Below are 14,229 nucleotides of genomic sequence, written 5' to 3'. Positions count from 1 at the left end.
ACAAATATTGATTAAAATGAAGCCAGCTCACTGGAAGGATGATGATAATAGGCTAATAATAACAATTGATTTGCTTTGATAAATGAACCAAAAAGCGAGCTGAAGGTACTTAGATTTTGACCTATTTAAGGCCCACATTCCCTTTTCTCCTTTGCTTTATTGAATTTCTGAGATTTATTCAAAATATTATTAGAATGATACATCTGAAAAACACATAATTCATAGGAAGATTTGACAACTGCTGCTTCTATGATGGCCAATTTTGAAATGCAGAGTTGTTGGGTCCCCCCCTCACTCCACTCCAGCTTTACTGAATTACATGTAGTGTGTGAGCAGCAGCAATAGTAATTAAAAATAATGAGGCCTGCTAGGTCTGCTAATTCTATTATCTTTATAGCATCAGGCTTCAAGCAACTCACCAGCAAAACAGCCCAGATGAGAAATCTCTTCAGAAGGTTCAGTGGTTGTTTACAATGCAACAGGATAACCTTTTCAGCCTGGAAATAAATTTAAAAAATCAGAAAACAAAGTCTAAAGCAGACATTAGTGGACATGATTCAAGAAAAAGTAAGGGTTAACTAATTAATATTCGGCATAAAAGTATGCTCTTTTTTTTTCTTCCCAGAAGAAAACCTGAGGTAACTGAATAAGGTGCTGTAACATTCATTTTATTTTGTTATTGCTTTGCAGAAACTCTAATTTCTTCATGGAATAAAATGAAGAGCAGAAAGTTGCATATGCTGACTTTCTGTGCCCTATTTATTCTGTGTAAAACCCACAAAAGCTGCCTTCAGCTTCAGTGGAACTGACAACATTATTCTAACTTGCAGAGTGCTAAGAAGTGGAATGAAACGTAGGTCTAAACTAGGACTGCAAAACAGTAGGCCCTTTGTTTCTCCAAAACTATTAAACACAGAATTCTATTTTACTGCTGCTACACTCTGATACTGTCTCTGAGCAGTAGGAGATGTTTTTTGCAGCTCACTAACACTTAATTCTTTACATGATGAATGAGGCAGCAGAATTTTGGTTCCCAGGTTTAACATTTGCAAAACAACTTTCAGAAGATGATTAAATGTTGTGCAATCTTCCTGTTTCTGCAGGCAATCAAAATCAATAGCCTCCTGGAAAACTGGGAATAGGCACCCTCCAACTCCAGAGCCTCATTCAACAGCTCATTTGTGTTCACTCCATCACCAGCTCTCAAGTAACATCTTCCTCCACTGAGACTGGAGACACATTTACAGTATTAGAGGTGAAATGCTCACTTGTGTGTGTGCACACAGGGGGAGGGGGTGAAGAGCTTAAAGTATCAATATTTTTGGTGCCCTATATCGCTTGACCTCACTACAAGCATCCTCAAACCTCCTTTGAATCATGAAGGTGACCGATGTCACTAAGACATTTAAAAAGTAGCTATTTAAGGTGATGACCCCAGTGAGTCACAGTTTGAGCCCATGGAAACCACTCATTATTTCCCTAAATGTTTCCCAAAAACTTGATCCTGTTGCAGCAGAGTTTAGAAGGTAATCCAAACTGGCAGGCACTGCTGTAGCAGATATTTCTTGCAGACATAGGGTGGGTAATAAAATTCAAATTAAAAACATTGAAGAAATAGAACTTGTATTTTCATGAAAATCTAAGAAGACTAAAGTTTTTTAAACTTACTTATTTTAAATGGAACTGGGAATAGAAATACAAAAAGATAAATTTCCTCACGTACATATTCATGATACAAAATAATGCCATTGATACTAGATACCATTTATTTTTGAAATTTAAATGGCAAAATCAAAACCCCAAAATGTACTGCAAAACAGATGTGGGGTTTTTTCTAATTTTGTGACACCACTCTCATTTATTTGGAATATTTCAACCAGCTTCAAGTCTTTCCACAAATTACTCTAAAAAATATTTTAGGATTTGGGTTGTTTCAAAGATTTATTTCTTAACAATAAGGAGTTTGTATCTTTTTATCGTATGTTTTTCTTCTAAGGTTTTTTTAGGATAATAACAGAGCATACCTAACAATTCTGAAAATCATGCACTTACTTCAACAGCCAAAAATATAGAGAACTTATTTTTCAGGGGCATATTTGTACTCCTGGATCAAGAAGATATGCAGCTAAATTGAGTACAAGGTTGCTTAATTAAGGGATTAGTAACAAATGCCTGCAACCACTGCAACACAACCCTATCCATTTTAACACAATAAAAATAGTAAAAGAAACCAAAAATAAGATCAAAATGTAAATACTTGCATGAGAAATAATAAAAAAAAAGAAAACCACCCACTTTACTGTTTAATATACTTCTCCCAAATTTCTTTTTTGTATTTCCCACAGCAACAGAAATATCCAAATAATAATGCAAATTATATTTTTTTCAATAAACAACGGCCTTTGCATCACTTGTTTTCTCCATGATTTGCTACTATTCTTTCAATGTGTATACCTTATAATTCCAGTATTTCTATAAAATCAGCACATTCTATACCACATCTGCTTGGTACATAAAATATATGCACAATCCCTTCAGAAAATGTGCCTATCTACCTCTGTTGTTTTGCCTTCCACCTGAGGACTCCTCATGAAAAGGTAACAGCAATACCAAAGGTCAGAGACCAACAAAAGAAATTGAGAAACCTCTCTTACATATTTCTATTAAATAGATAATCAAAATTGTGAAATTCAGCACAAATGGAAGCAAGAAGGAGTACTGCCTATTTGAGGCTGGTAATTAATCCTCTGGAATCTGTGCATCCCTTGCTAAAAGCAGCTGGAACTGAAGGGGAACTGCAGGAGATGCTCACAAATAACTTTGGCATCCAGCAAACACAGTATCATGAGATTTCCAACTACCAAGACTCTTGACCCCACTTCTTTCAGAAGTGCAAAACCATGTTTTCCTGGGGCCTGGGCAGAAATCCACTACCCATTCTATCTTATATCCTCAGTTATCAAATGTGGATGCTATTTTAGGACGTGTTCACACAAGAATCTTCACATGGTTCTCCACCCATCTTTATATAAACGTGGACTTTGTTTCCATCTGTTGGGAAAAAACCCAGGCTGGCCTTGGTTGTCACGTGCAAAAGAGCAAAGACAACTCAGCACTATGTGTTTCAAACATCTTAGCAGAGTGAGCCAAGTTCAAACACAGACTTAATAAATAAAGAATAAAGATCAAAGCATTGGACATGGAAGCAGAATCCTCAATGATTTTAGTGGCAGTTTTGAAGAGAGCCTAAGTTGAGACCTCCTATGCATTTGGCTTAGCAGTGATTGTTGTTTACCATCTCATTTTTTTATCCTCAATACCCTCTTCCAGCTGTCTCATATATCATGCTCATAATTGCTGTGGATTGGAGAACACCATTCTGTGGCCTGAGTGGAAATGGAAAGCTTAGGAGGAAAGTCACAGAAAATTACACTGGTTAGCATTAGTCAGAGTCCAGGGCAGCACTGGCAGAGAAATGCAAGGAAATATGAAGTTGTTTTTCAGCTGAATGCTGGAGAGTTCTGTATGGAATTACAGGGAAGACACTCAGGGAAAAATGTATTAAAAACCAGCAGCATGTTCCGAAGAGAAGCAGCAGCCCATCCCTGCTTCCTTTCTGGGATTCACAATGGAGCACTGGAACTCCTAAAGGAAAAATTCAGTAACTTCAGATATAACCACTGAATAAACACATAAACAATGTCAATGGAATAAAAAAAAAGGGGGGGGGGAGGGGGGTTGGGGAAAGCAATAGACCCATCTGAATATGTGGATTTAAGCACCAGAAGCAATCAAATCGTACTAGTGCAAGAAAAGAGCATGTAGAGAAAAGAGAAGGAAATGTATGACTCCAGTGAAACAGATTGCATATCCACTCTCATTGGGAACTTTCATAACAATCACTTGCATTGTTGTTACTTTTAATTAAATGCATATTAACACAATGATAATAAAAGGCTTTTGTGAGATAGAAGCAAAATGACAGAGTACTCAACATGGTTAGTATTTAAGCAAAGCATAAAAGTAATAATTAGGAAGTTGATTATAAAGTTATCTTAATCAAACACCATTATAAGCTGCCATGCAGAATGTGGCCTTACCATCTGTTCCCACTTCTTTACTCTTACCTTGGGCTGAAACTAATGACCACACCACCATAATGTGGCTGGATCAGGAGCCCGATCCAAGCAAAAACTGGCCGAGTAAGAAGGATTGGTTCTCAGGCTGGGTGAAGTCCCTTGTTCTACATTCAGGCCATAATCACCCAGACACTTATAGGGAACACAGGAGGAAGGGGGTGAGCAGCTGGCAGTGACAGAGAGGGAGTGTGGGACTGTCTCTTGCAACAATACTACACAGCTACACCGAACAGAGCTGGCTGTGTAACCTCGGCCTGGGCACCTGGTCTTCTCCAAAGTACAACCAGACAAATAGGACTGTGAAACAGGTCCTGACAAACACAACATGCTCCAACATACATGCATCAACTGTGCATCCTAAAGCACTTCTCAAACCCACAGGGACAACTTCTGTCTCTATCAGCAGAAAAGGCAAAACCAGTCTTCAAATCTGTGATAGAATTATAGACAGAGGAAATGACTAGGCAAGAACAATTAACGCATTTCTCAATTATGCCTTGATAGAAGTTCATTCCCTGCACACACTATCTACTTACTTTCCAGATGGAAATAGATTAAATTAATTGGGTTAAGCATGTTTTGCTAATGGTGTTGCAGAAAGGGTATCCACAGATCTCCAGTGAACAGGTACATCAGCAATGCAAGTGAACCACCTTGACAAAGACCTACAGAAAGATCCACTTTTATAGATACTTATTGCTTACATCTCTTTCATGCAAAGAACAGAAAAGGAATATTTTTCTAAATGGCAACAGCTTCTCAAAATCTCCTGACTTAAGACTATAGCCAAACTTTCCCACTATTATCAGCCTCACAAAGTCACATTTTTTCGCTTAGATATGGAGAGTCTCAGCTTTGCAAACAGAGTGCTATTATAATTGTTTCCTGGTTCTTATTAGTTGAAATTTTAATTTGCTGAGATTACATATGCCAGAAATGGTCATTCTTCTAAAAGTAGTTGTATACTTATTGCCCAAATCCTATGCTAATAGCTCAAAAATATATGCAGTTATGGGAGTCACACTGAAGACAAAGGTAGAAAGAACATCCAGGTTCCAGTTTAGTCTCCACCATTGCCCAAAAATATTTAGCAAGGATCCTTTCAAGTGGGTCATCAGGAGGCATTCATAAAGTGGAAAATAAATCAAAATATCATTGACAAGTGTTTCCTATTGGCTCTAAGACTAGGAGCAGGATTTCTCTGAACATATGCCTAAAATGTTTTTTTTGAAGCTGAGGAGATTGGAATTGGCTTTTTTATGTGTGACGGATGTATCTGCATGTCTCAGAGTTTGAGATCTGGTTAACAGCATTAAAGCTTATTTGTTCAATCTAAATGACTATCTTGTTGAAATAGCTCTGCCACTGAGATAAGTAGATACTGGAGCTAGCCTTTCAAGGCAAAGTTTGCCCTGAAATATAATAATGACTATTTCGTCTCATCTTTGTATCCTAGTGGCCTAAATATATACTATTTGCAAAAATAAAAGTAGTATCACAAATACATTTGCTACACTACTTGGTAAAAATTACCTGCTGTATCTCAAACTAAACACTTTAATCCAACTTCAACATAAACATGGAAATCATAAAGACCTCTACTCGTGTCCTTTACCTTAGCAGACCTTTCAAATCTTACAGAATCTTACAACATTCCCTATCTGAACAAGTAGAACAAACACTGCCATTAATGTATAGTGAGCTACCAGAAGATGGGAGATGAAAGTGCTTCTGAAGGTCACCTGCACAAATGACAAGAAATTCCACTGATCCCCCCGGTGAGTGTCCACTGCTGAGGGCACCATTCTGGCCCCGGCTTGGCGTAACTGGGTTATGACTATGCCAGTCATTTCCTCCTCCCTCCTGTTCAGTCCTACTTTTCCCATTTGCTGTCACTGGCACACACACATAACCATGCCAAGAACCTGATTCAGCTGAAAATATTGCTGGGGAGGAAGAGAAGCTGGGACAATGAGGGTCAACAGGAGCTGCCTGCAATTAGATTGGCTTAAACTAAACTTGAAACAACACCCTTAGAACCCAAAGAGGCTATTCCTCTTTGTATCTATCAAGATGTGCAGAGAGTCAGCTACCCCATTTAATTGCATAGGCATAGCTAAAAGCTATGAATGAGAAAGGAAGGAGATAGCCTTGTCTGAAACTTTATAATGCAACCTGGTGCACTGTAGACATAATAAAATTATTTGCTAAGCCAGTCCACACATTAGAAGACCAGCTGCCTAGTGTCTAACTATGAAATTACTCTGCAAATGAAAAGCAGGAATAAAGAGTAGCCAAATGGAAAAATACTTCCTGACCCAGCCAAAGAAAATAACTTACGACAGTTTCCCAGCATGGAGAAAGGAAAAAGGGTACATGCAGAGCACTAGGATGTAGAAACTGAACTTCAGGGTAGTCAGAAAATAATCAGATATTTGAACGGGTATTTCAAAGACCCGCCCAAAGTTATCTGGGAGAAATAGAGCTAGACCTGTCATATAGTTTAATGACAGAGGATATTAAGTATCTAAAGTCTGACATGTTAGAACAAGCAACTGATATGGCATCAACATTTACATTAAAGTGAAATCATCTGCCTCTCCATATCGCTTTTCATTCAGTGACCCCAAGTTCTTTACCTATCACATATAACTGCTGCAAAATAAGGTGATTTCTCTGAAGTCAGTAAAAGGACTATTTTATAATGTTAGTCCACTCCTAAATGGAACTTAGAGCATTTTATAGGCATGGAAATAGCCACAAATTTGCCCCATCACGTATCAAAGGCAGGCCCTGAGGTATCATTCCTTCCCCAGTGAAATGAATCACACAAAATCGTGTTGGCCTTCCCTCATGTTTTTCACCATAGGAGTTACATTCTCAGCAAGTTTAAACTACCTTAACTTCAATTAACTTAATGGATCTATATCAATGTATTCCCACAAATAATGTACCTTGAGTATTCTGGTGTATCATCTAGCTGTAACTAAGGGAATTCAATTCTAATTATTACCCTCCTTTTTTTTCCTCCCCAAAAAACCCCTAGTTTTATACTTTTGCCCAAAACAGCTGTGGGACTATAGTAAGTAAAAAGAAGTGCCTGCCTTCTTAATCTTGTCATCACACAGCTAATTAAAAACACATATCCTTTTTGGAGGCCCAGGCCCTGGAAAAACACAAGTTTTGGCAGCCTTGTCCTGGTCGCTAGTATATGTTTTTTTCATGTTATGCAGGTTTGGATTGGAAGTGTTCTGCACACGAGAGCACCAAGAGGCATATTTTCTGCAGATAGAGAGAGCTGAGAGTGTAATTTGCACTGTACTGCCTGCACTGTGCTCCTAACAAGAAAATGCTAATATAAAAATTGTATACCTAACTACCATCAGGTTTTTTATGTTTTTTCAAAAATTCTAAGAATTTCATAGAAGCCTCCTTCTTTCACATGCACCCTAAATATATATAGACTGACATAATCAGATTGGAGACTACAGATGTCTGGTGACCCACTGGTTCTTTTGGATAGCACAAGTGAAATAAGCATTACTGAGCATTGTCCCAGAGTCACCAAGGGAAATCAAGAAAAAATTCCAATATTTTAAGATCACAGCAGAGGTAAGAATGGAAGACAATTCCCCCAAACTTCTATTCTGCACCTCAAACTTCGGAGAGAGCTGTGTATTTTTAAAAAGAGATGTGGAGTTTCGAAGGAACTGCTACACTGGAATTGGTGATGACTTCCTCAGATAAGGATCCAGCTCTCCCTAACTTTCAGTTACTCAATTTGTCAGGCTTTTTCATTGCTTAAGTTTCATGAGATGTGTAAAGTTCAAGCCTTGGCTATTAATGTGAACACTGAAAACTTTATACCTTAAGAGCAAGGCGATTTCAGTCACTTGGTAGGTGGTAATCTTTTCTCTGGTACAATTCATAAAAAATTTCATTCACAGAAATAAAAATAGAAACCTTTACTACATTTTATGTGATAAAGAAAAATACAAGCACACTGAAGTATTAAGCTCATTCTTACCTGTGCCTATTTTGTCAAAATAAGAGTGCTAAGCCTTCTTATCTACACAAATTATAGGATTGTAGAATTTGCCTGTGATGGTCACATGCCACCTATCATTTAGCAACATAAACCAATTCAGCAGGTTATTTGGATTTTCTGTGTAACAAAAAAATTATGTCAGAGCACTCTTGGTAATGAAATAGATGCTACTATCAAAGACTGTGACTACATATGAAGGCACATGTTCCCAGGACTAGACAGAACAGAATACTGAGAAGCAGTAAAAGAGCTATTTAGAACGCAGTGATAAAAATTGCCTTCTATTTGCTAATACAAGCAGGTGATATCCATTTCCCATGGCATATAGTGTTTCTTTTCCCTCTTCCACTTATAAGCCAGGGAAAACATTGACCAAAAAAAAAGCTATATCAAAAAAAAGTGCAGCTGTGCACAAGAAAAAAATATATTCTTACACATATATATGTGTATATATAGAGAGAGACACATTCACCTTTTGACTACTTGAGACACCTTCCTGAACATTTGGTAACCACATCTATTGCAAAGCAGGAAACAGAGAGAAAATCTTCTCTTACAAAGTGAAATGCAATGAAAATGAGCTGTCTAAGCTCAGATGAAGGTTGCACAATCCAAAACTGACTCAATTTACTTCTACATTTAACAAATTTAATCAACACCCTGTCACCAACTGACTTTTTGAGAAGACTTCTGAGATTTAATGAGCTCAACTTAAAGCTGTCGTTGGACAGTATGGACATGGGAATTAGTCAAGACTTCAGCAAAACAAAAAATTACAGAAAACACTGTTAGGCAAAAAATGGACTCAAATTTATCTTAGAATATGATGCTCTCTGAATAGAAAGCAATAAAGCATTAAATTTTGCCAGTCCTACTGAAAAATTGCCAAATACAGATATTAATGTAAACAATTAATATAAGTTTTTAAAGAAAATATATATTAATTTATTCCTTCATGTTTATTCATATTCTCTAAAATTCTAGAGAACACAAGCAAACTTGCAAACAAAAAAGTACGTTTTATCCAACAAGATCAGAGAAGAGGTGGAGGGAATTTCACAAACAAATTCATAGCTGTCTCCTTAGGAACATATTTTTATGCACCAGAAATGTCCTACTTCACTTGTTAATGAACTCAAAATTTACACTTTTCTGAAATGCTTCCAAGTACCTCAGATTTTTTGCAATGCTGGTTCAAAAGAATAAAGCATTCTTGTTATTTTTATTCAGAGGAAAGACAAAATACCACATTTGAGAAGATTCTATTCTTAACAAATGAAACAACTGAAAAATGCAACTGTAGGATATTCCATCACAAAATTTTTACTGGGATAGAAGTGATTATGGCCCTTCAATAGGAAGAGAATTAATATTAAAAACTCCAGAGAAATTCAAAGAAAAAGGCCTGCAAAATTGAAAAGTATTGAAATTAGGATGACTGATGCAGAATATAATATCCAGTTTACAAGTTAAAAGTAAGAAATACAACCATTTTAAGAGCTGTCTGTTTGAGTAACCACAGCATATGGGAATCCAATCACTAAACCAGCCCTGCTATAAACTGAGGAAACTCTAAGCAAAGGAAGAGTCACCTAGCCAGAGTATTCAGTGTAAGCAGAAGAGGATGGAAACAGAAGGACCAATATGGAGCTGTAGGGCATTGCAGTACTCTCATACTTTCTAGAAAATTGATTACAGTAATAATTGGTTGTTTTGGTTGATATTACGGAAGGAAATTTTGCAGTACTCGACTAATTTTCACTCATCTGAGCTGCCAACTGCCTGTATGGCCGCCATTCAGTATTAATGCAGTTTTAGCCCAGGGGTTTCATTTCTGAATTTCTGTTTGGATAGTCTCAGATGTGGTGAGAATGTCAGTATGCTAAAGTTTCTGTTGAAAGGCTTTTTATACACATATATGAGAGCTTGAGTGTTTGTGACTGCAAGCAGAGTACTATTCAGTGCCACACTAACATAGATAAAATTCATGACTTGAAAAGTTCAGAATTTTTTTTCTTTCTTATCTGTTAGCAATGCAAAACACTAATAACAGAGTTCATAATTCTGGAAAAACTTATATTAAAGCCAACCAGGCAGAGCTACAGCATCACTCACCTCTGTCCAGCACTCAGCGGCCTGGCTCTTGTCACTCCCACTGCGGTGGGAGCACATGCACCAGCTTGTCACTGTGTACTGGGCTCCTCTGAAGGCTGAACTCCACAGCATCAGGCAGGAGGCTGTTGGCACTCTGAAGCTGTAGCAGGAACCAATACAGCTGTTAGGCACTGTTTAATAGGCTTTTTAGTACAAGTGTGCTGAATGACAGTTCTCAGCCTGCTTTCACCTCCTCTCCCCTGCTTTCCTCATCTCCTAGAAAAAGGAACCAGAAGAAAAAGAGGAAAGCAGTAAGGTTCAGCACATGGTAGCTGATATTCCACCACTGACACTAAACTGGGACTTCCAAATGGTGCCTCTGTTTTTTACCTGCAAAGTCCCTATGAAACTGCCAAGGCATGAAACTAATGCCAACCTGAAGAGCAACATTTTCCCTTTCCTTTTCTAATTCAAAACAACTACTAAACCAAGCTGCACATGGAATTATTAGATCAGAAGTGTGCAAACTGCGCCTGTGTGTTAAGGAGTTCACACTGTCACTGTCAGAGCATGGGCATGAAAATGCAAGATTTGGGCAAACACCTGAAAGTCTCCTTCAATAATAACAAAGGATTTTTATCCAGATATGTAGTATCCCCACACATAAACCTACAAGAGCAGCTTTTATTTAGAAAGGTTCTTTTTTAAAATGACTTATCATCACTTTCTTGAATGTATTCTAAGTTTTGCAACATCTTGAGAGATTGATTACTGATTAATTCTGCTGACCTGTTTAAAGCACACATTCCCAAATACTGCCAACAAACATTCCAATAACTTGATTCAGGAGGGCAAAACCTGTATATACCAAAATTGATCCTTCCAAGAAAACAAAAGAAAGAGGCAGCTTTGTTTTAAATGGTAGAAAGCTTCATCCTGCAGACTCTTTTCTACGGATATTAGGCAACAGATTTTCTATTTACAGCTCATGATAATTTATGTCTCATTGACACTGTAAAGGGAAAATCGCCACAGAATCAAATCCACACTAATGGGCAGCAAGAGGAAACTGTTTTAATCCTCTCTAGCTTTGTTTTTCCACTGCTCTACAGTTTCTCTGCACCCTCCATGTAACAGAAAGAAATCATTAAATTCCTAGTGAGAGCATTAACTGTCTTCTATTTTCCAAGGTGAGTATGTTGGTTGAGAAAGCAATTGGGAGGATTTAAAGACTTGCTCTAAACTGCAGAACAGGTGAAGGGCTAGTGGCCAGAACCAGATACAAACTCAGCAAGCTGAGTAGGAGTAGGCCCAGCTCAGAAACCTGGGAAGTAACTTAAATGACAGGGACAGGGCTCCTGCTCCTGGGTCTTTAGAAGACTTGTGCTTTTCCAGTGAGGTTGTTTCACAATGCCCCAAACACAGGGTAAGTTTTTCAATTGCGTCTTTTCAAATACTGTGTGCTTCCAGTGTAAGCAACTGATATTTCTTCCTTGCATCAGTAAAAAATGAGCATACATTATTTACACAAAAACAGTGATCAGACTCAAAAAGATGACAGTGAGAACAAAAATGTGAACATAATATGTATTACGTGCAGACTCGAAGCTCATCACCTGAGACTTCAGATGACTAAGACTTTAACAGAGGACTTAATACCTTCCTAAAACTCTAGGAAGAGACCTTGTAAATATATCTGGTACAGATGGAATGGAAAACAGAGCCACTCTCAATGACTAGCAAGCAAGTCAAAAACCAGTCAGAAATAAAATAAGTACACAGTGAAATTACTTTAGGAGAAAGCTTAATAGATTTATTATTTAGTCACTCAACATGAGGCTGAGCACTGTCCAAGGGAAACAAGGCAGAGACATAAACTGCTACTTCAGTTTAAGTGGAAATCCTAACCACCCCTCTGGCTAATGCTTTGCACATATGTTGATGTCAATAACAAATTTCAAAACAAATCCTCTGCTGGGTTACAAAAATGCTGTGAAGACAGTACACAATCAGCTGTTCTTCCTACTGGAGCACCAAAATCAGTAACAGAGACTGAACTAATTTAAAATCACACTCAACACTGTAATGCTCATATATACAACCAGACACATCTGGGGTTTTTTTAATCAATTGTGACTAAACAAGACAACATTGAAAGATATTGGAACAGGGAATCCTTTCTCAAAAATGGAGCCACAAAATAATTTGAAATCACATTAGTATTAGTTTCTAAAATTTAATTAAATTAATTTAAAATTCAATGTCACGCAATTGAAACTTTAAACCAATTGGCCAAATCATTTGCAAGGAGTAAGTTAAATCAAAAAAAGTGTTGGAGAAACAGCTCAGAATGATAAAGATTCATGAATAACTTAAATATTTACCATGGAAAGTAACACAATCAAAGAGGAAGCTACTTGAGTAAACAATCAAGATTAGGAACAAAATGCTGAAATAAATGTTTCTTGAAAAAGTGAAACAGCAATACTCCAGGCTTTTATGCTCTGAAAGAAGGAAAACAGTTTTCCTATTCACAGGTTTTAGGAGAAGTTATTTTGCTTTCTTAAATGAAAGAGATGGGCAAAAAAAGAGACTTAACACTTTGGAGCTAATTCATCTCCTTGGTAGAGCTGGTACTGAAAGTTCTGAAATGTTTTCATTAAAAACAAAGTTAAAAAACACCTTCTACTGGTATTCAAAGTATGAACTATTCAAAGTGTGGACACACACCTCTGTATAACTTACAACTTCATTGCCCCAAAAAGTGTTACTGCAAGAGCATAATGTTTGATAAAAGCAGTACAAGAAATAGATTTCTCAATAAATTCTTTAAAAATTCTGAAAAAAAATATGGCATGTCTCTGTCCTAATGATGCCATGGTGTGCAGCCTAGAGACTCTCATCAGACTCTCTGTTTTTCCAAATGGAGCAGATACACATGAACCAGTCATGTCCTGTCCAAAATAGGAGCATTCTTCCTTGTGTCCTGTATTACTAATGGCTGTGAACAGTGCTTACAAGCACCTGCAGTAGGGTGTAAAGTTAGTTCTAAATGTGTGTCTCTGGGCCCTAATCAGTGAGTTGCAGAGGGCAACTGGTGCTTAATGTCTCATCTCCCAATGACAGCTCAGCACGAGCAGTATCAGAGCCACTGCTAAACTGTTTATCATTAAACCATCATGCTCCAGTCTCAGCTTACAAAATAGAAGTGCTCTTCCGTACAGGGAGGAGGAAAACAGAAAAATATTAACAACACTGGCAGGTCCTTTAACACATATGAATGAGAGAAAACACTCATTTAAAATAAGTTCTAAAAAATTAATCCAGTTGGCTGAAGGTATAACACCAAAAAAGAAAAAGATTTGTAGGGAGTAGACAGATTACTACTAGAGCAAGCTCTGGATAACTTCTCTTTAAAGCTGATTTGTCCAAATAATCTTACACTAAGCTTTCCCTCACTGGTTAGTATAAATGTCTAAAGCACTGGGAAGAAGCATGAAGCCATAAATAAGTAAGTGAGATTTAACCAATAAGACGTGACACACAAATAATTTCTGGACCATTAATGAATGTCTCAGGTGTATTGTAAAGCATGGGGCCAAAGGTCTAGATTGTCTTATCTTTCTCATAAAACAGGAATCATGAAAAGTGCGGGAGGAGGACATCAGGGAAGAGTCATACTTCTATGTTTCCAGATGGATGCCATGGTTAAAATATGGCTCACAGCCACGATGAAAGCTGTATTTTTGGTCAAGGACTAATTAATTTCTTGGATAGGAAAGGTGACTGTATCTTGGGTTAGGTTTAAATGTAAAGGTTTACCTTTCACCAGTCACTAAATTAATTTATAACTTACACTCTCTGGCAGGGGAATTTGAAAGCTTTCCACTCTCAAATTTACCAACGAACCGGAGAGCAACCTAAACTATTTGGAGAGACATCTACGGG

The 14,229-nt window shown here is 37.4% G+C and overlaps 1 protein-coding gene across 2 annotated transcripts in view; it reads right to left on the bottom strand.

Moving 5' to 3' along the window:
• The window catches only part of RET (ret proto-oncogene), a 130,372-nt gene extending 119,990 nt beyond the window's left edge, over window positions 1-10,382 (bottom strand). For both annotated transcript variants that reach the window (XM_048311757.1, XM_048311759.1), the window contains exons 1-2: window positions 10,303-10,382; window positions 420-497 (exon numbers count right to left, since the gene is read on the bottom strand). The gene's annotated coding sequence lies outside the window, so the exon portion shown is untranslated. The remainder of the gene's footprint in view (window positions 1-419; window positions 498-10,302) is intronic.
• Window positions 10,383-14,229: the final 3,847 nt, after the last annotated feature.

Source organism: Corvus hawaiiensis, chromosome 8 (genome assembly GCF_020740725.1).
Source record: "Corvus hawaiiensis isolate bCorHaw1 chromosome 8, bCorHaw1.pri.cur, whole genome shotgun sequence".
Taxonomy (NCBI): domain Eukaryota; kingdom Metazoa; phylum Chordata; class Aves; order Passeriformes; family Corvidae; genus Corvus; species Corvus hawaiiensis.
The sequence above is the reverse complement of the archived record's forward strand: the minus strand, read 5'-3'. Positions and strand labels throughout refer to the sequence as shown.